Source organism: Bufo bufo, chromosome 6 (genome assembly GCF_905171765.1).
Source record: "Bufo bufo chromosome 6, aBufBuf1.1, whole genome shotgun sequence".
Lineage (NCBI taxonomy): Eukaryota > Metazoa > Chordata > Amphibia > Anura > Bufonidae > Bufo > Bufo bufo.
In genome coordinates this window covers 245,024,387-245,029,852 of record NC_053394.1, presented here as the reverse complement: position 1 = coordinate 245,029,852, position 5,466 = coordinate 245,024,387, and the positions used below count along the sequence as shown (strand labels likewise).

General features: G+C 44.9%; 1 non-coding gene across 1 annotated transcript; it reads left to right on the top strand.

Annotated features, from left to right (window-relative positions):
* The first annotated feature begins 629 nt into the window (after window positions 1-629).
* TRNAT-CGU lies at window positions 630-702 on the top strand. Its single transcript has one exon. It is a non-coding gene; the product is annotated as a tRNA-Thr (tRNA).
* The last annotated feature ends 4,764 nt before the right edge of the window (window positions 703-5,466 follow it).

The following is a 5,466-nucleotide window of genomic DNA, read 5'->3' as shown; positions in this document are numbered from 1 at the left end:
TGACACTACCCCCCATTTGTAGCCAAGCCTCACATCTAAGGGCTTATTCTGCACCATGACCTGCGATCGATGATCTAGACTGCAGCCGCCGAGGACCATGCCAGCAGCCATGGACCGTGGCTAAGTCTTCACCGATGGGAAGGTGAACTAATCCCAGCGGCAGGGACGGGGATACTTTTAGACCCTGGCCGAGGCAAACTGGCCTATCACTGCTATAATTTTTTGCGCATGTGTTCAGTTAATTACCACACAAAACAAAAAAACACACTCTTTAAGGTATATGGAGGGCTTGGACCTGTGGGCTCAGTATTCGTATTTATTGATTAATCAGAGGACATTCTCTCATAGATATCATATGTGGACTTCTCTATATTTAATTGTGTAATGACACTTCAGTGCCTGTAGGTGTCAGCCAACACCAGGTACACGCCGTACTTTGTAACAATGTTGCGTCCTCAACTATGTTCTATTATAATGTCCCTCACTGCTAATTGCATCATTGCTATATTGCTTGGGTCTTTCTAATCTGGCCCTCACGCAGGTTCGGCGTCTGCAGATCGCCTCTCCCTAGTCCATCCTCAGCCCTACCATGCTTATTAAAATATTACAGACACAGCTCCCCCTGGTTTGGCTTCATAGCTCAGGGGTTAGAGTGCTGGTCTCGTAAACCAGAAGTCGTGAGTTCAAATCTCCCTGAGGCCTCTTTATTACCTTAGGTTGATGTAGGCACAACATTGCTTAAGATCTGAAACAGTATGTAGGATCAACGAGGATCTTTCAAAGTGTTAAGGGGGAGCTGTGTCTGTAATATTTTAATAAGCATGGTAGGGCTGAGGATGGACTAGGGAGAGGCGATCTGCAGACGCCGAACCTGCGTGAGGGCCAGATTAGAAAGACCCATCTTTCCGAGCATTAACCTTTTATGTGGTACAGTGTCAAATGCTTTGAAGAAGTCCAGATATTATGATGTCCATTGATTCGCCGCCGTCAAGTCTAGAACTTACCTCCTCATAGAAACTGATTAAATTAGTTTGGCATGACCGATCCCTCATGAAGCCATTCTGATATGACGTTATTTGCTTATTTCCGTTGAGATGCTCTAAGATAGCATCTCTTAGAAAACCTTCAAACAGTTTATCCACAACAGATGTTAAACTTACCGGACTATAGTTTCCAGACTCTGTTTTTGGACCCTTTTTGAATATTGGCACCACATTTGCCATGCTCCAATCCTGTGGGAAATTCCCTGTCAGTATAGAGTCTGCAAATATAAGAAATAAGGGTCTGGCTATGACATTACTTAATTCCCTTAGGATACGGGGGTGTATGCCATCCACTCCTGGCGATTTGTCTATTTTAATCTTTTTAAGTCGCTGTTGTACTTCATACTGGGTCAGACAGGACACTTTTAATGGGGAATTTATTTTTACATTCAGCATTTCCTCTGACAGTTTATTTTCCTCAGTGAATACATTGGAGAGAAAAAATAATATACTTGTGAATTAAATCTGATCATGCGGTGTTAAGCTTCATTCACCAAAAATAATTTTTTTATTTAATTTTATTTATTTTGTTATAATTTTTAGTTACTTGGGTTTTGGGTGGACCTGCTGTCGTTCTTTCGCATCTAGGGTATTCAATCTTTCCATATGAAATACATTTTTTAATTGTTCTATTATGAACTGCAACCCTGGTGCATCTCCCTGAAGCCATTTTTGTAAGATACTTTGTTTTACTACCATACATATAGTATGAAATAAGCGGGGTAGACCTCCTTGGCCAACCTCACCATCCTCATAGTGAAATAAATACAATTGGGGGGTCAATGTAAACTCCCTTTCCCAGAACCTCCGGACCAAATCCCCCACCTCTTCCCACAATCGCCTGCTATACGGGTATGTCCAAATACCATGAAATAAGTCGGTGTATAGCGTACCACACTTCGGACAGTTTGTTATTCGGTCTGGTTTAGCTGGATGTGGGGGGATATTAAAGCCATATATGGCCCTATACATAAATCTGACCTGAGTGTCTCTCCACGACTCATTAATGACATGTCTTCTGACCATTTCCCACCCTTTCAATATCTTTTGTTCGATGTCAATATCATGTATCTGCTCATCCCATTTCCCAAAACTCTTACTCCTATCACTTATCCAGTCCTCTCCCCTCATGTCAGTGTAGATCATAGAAATCCCCTTTGCAACAAAAAAGAGTTGGACAGGTAACCTCCTGTACAGACCCTTGCCCTCGGACTTAGATATAGACCATCTAGAAACATTCGAAACGTCCCCTTGATGCCCACAGAGTCCAGGGTAAGACCCAGCCATTTCCAGTTAATACTATCAAAGGCCTTTTCGGCAAGTGAGAATGGCTGGGTCCTGCCGGCGTCCCCGCCACTGAAAGGGCCAACAGTACCTTCCGTAAATTTATAACTGCAGCCCAACCTTTAATGAAACCCACTTGCACTGGGGAAATCAGAGCGGGAAGAACAGCGGCCAACCTATTGGCTAACAATTTTGACAATATTTTAAGGTCATGATTTATCAATTAAATCGGCCTATAAGAGGTCAGGCTTTCTGGGTCTTTACCAGCCTTATGGAGTAATATTATATGGGCCGTATTCATTCATTCAGGCAGTACACTCCCCTCAACCAGAGAAGAATAGAGGGAAGTAAGATATGGAACCACCTGGGCGTCCATAGCTTTATAAAAGTCAGACGTATACCCATCGGGCCGGGGACCTTAACAGATGGAAAGGATTTTATAATAGCCTGTATTTCCGCTGCCGTCAAGGGGGCGTTTAAGGTGTCAAACTGCTCGTCCGTTAAAGCTGGCAAGGAAATTCGCTCCAAAAAGGCCTTCCCTCTACTACTCTGTCACCAGAGTTTTTATAAAATTCAGCCATATATTGCCCAAATAACTTATTAATCTGCTGTGGTCTGTGCTCCCTGGTCCCGTCACCCATCCTAAATGCCTGGATATGATTTAGCGGACGTCTCCCTCTGGCTAAAGAGGCCAGCAACTTCAAGTTTCTCTGCCCACGCGTCAAAGTCTCTCTTAGCTGAGACCCAGCGTTCTTTAGCTATCTGGGTCTGGGCCAAGAGAAAGTCACTGTAAGCATCTCTCAAACATCCACTCGCCCTCTCATACTGTGCCCTAGCTATCTTCTTTATGGAGGAGACATATGCCATCAACCTACCCCTCAAAACTGCTTTAGCAGTCTCCCAGAACAGTATCGGATTATTCACATGTTCCCTATTGTCATCTACAAATTCCATCCACCAGCACTTCAAAAGTTTCACAAATTCCTCGTCCTTTACCAAGTAATTAGGAAACCTCCATAATAACTCACCTCCCCCTGAATACACATCTCTAAGATTCATCAGGAGTGGAGAATGGTCTGAAATTACCATATCACCTATTGTAATGTCCGCCATTCTATGCAGGATTGCTGGTGACAAAAACAAACGATCAATTCTGGACCAGCTCTTGTGCGCATGGAAATAATGTGTGAATTCCCTTCGCTGGGGATTAGAGAATCTCCATCCATCTCTGAGAGACAACGACTCAGCAAAGTCACCCAGAGTGTATTGCTGACTATGGCCACTGTCTGACCTCCTATCCTTCCGCGGGTTCATTGCTGCATTAAAATCTCCACTAACTATTTTAGCGTTATGCGTATCCTGCAGTATTTTGGTACATAACAAGTCAAAGAAGGCTTTGTGGCCCTGATTCGGTGTATATATATTGTATAGACTATAGTCCCCAAAGGGACCTGAGATGTGGAGATTTACCATCCTCCCTACGTCATCCACCTCCTTCGAATGAACCACATGTGATAAGTGATGACCTATCAAAATTAAAACCCTCGCTTTCTTTTCTATAGCCGCAGAACCATATACCGCCCCCACCCACAGCTTCCTCATCATATGGAAGTTTGCTGTCGAATGATGGGTCTCCTGCAACAGCGCTATGTCTGTTTTCAGTCTGCGCAAATGCCTGAGGACCTTCATGCGCTTATTGGGAGATCTCAACCCTTTCACGTTCCACGACACTATCTTCATAAATTTGTTGCTAGTAAGAGACCCACATGCCGACAGAAACCCCTCCCACCATCCATCAAGGCTTAAAAAACATCAATTGAAGCACTGTCTCCCAGCCCGACAATACTCCAGAGAACAATTGGGTGCTCATACATTACCCCCAAACATAAAGAAACCAGTGACATTGAAACCGTAACCAAGAAAAATAAAAATAATAAAAGTAGAAAACTGTTAGCTAGGACCACAATAAGCTCAAGAACTTCCTTTTTTCTAGCATTGGACGCAGCACACCACCGCCATTTAGATGCTAGATGCTATACTCCCCAGGAACTATTAGATGTCCCTACAATCTTTCCTGGAAAAAAAAAACTGAGATCGGTCCAAATTACAGGGATATAACATAAAGATGAAGTCACAGTCCTCCCATCTTCCTCGCAGATTTGGCCCCAAAAGGTTTTTGAGAGTTTGACATCCTCTGTGGCAGAGACGGAATCCTGGGACACCCGGTACCATCCATGGCTCCCAGCCTGCATACTTGTAGCCTGACGATCAGCATCCAATTCAGCGGACTCCTGCCTGTGGTCTGCTTGATTCCGCATATATTCCTCTGCCTCCTTTGGATCCGTGAATTGCTTGGAGCCACCATCAGGGAGCTGCACTCGCAGTATAGCAGGGTAAGCCAGTTGAAATCTGGTCCCATTTTTATAGAGGCTAGTGCACACACCGCTAAAAGCTCTCCGTTTCCGCGCCACTTCCGCCGAATAATCAGTGAAAAGAAGGACCTTAGTCCCTTTCAAGATCAATGGGTCTCTCCTCGCTCTGTAAGCCCGCAGAATGTCGGAGTAGTCCAGATATTTACAAATCGCCTGTCTAGGCCTCTGGTCCACTTTAGTGCGGGTAGACATCGACTGATCCCTCCAAGGCCCCACTCTGTGGGCTCTTTCCACCTTCCTTCTTCCACCCTGAAGACCCAGAGCCTGAGGCAGTTCAACCTCAAATACATGGCAAAGGTCAGTCATTGATACTGATTCTGGTACACCTACCAGGCGTAGATTACTGCGTCTAGACCTGTTTTCAAGGTCCTCCAGACGATCATTAAGTTTTTCTGCCAACTGATATAGATCTCACATTTTTTGTGCAGTATCCGCAGCCTCCTCCTCAATGCATGCCACCGTTGCTCTACCTCAGACACCCTGTGATCCTGTAATTCCACCTCCTCCTGCAGTTTGTTGAGTGCCGCGTGCAGGGTAGATGATAGAGAGGCTATAATATCGGGGGCTAGCTGTTTTGCCACTTCAGTGGCCAGCATTTTGATGTTGATCGCCTTACCAGTGGCTTCAAAGAGATCCACCTGCGTATCATTGACCGGGGTCCCCTGCTCTTCTGACATGTTGCGCTGCGGTGAGGAGGGAGGGAGCGG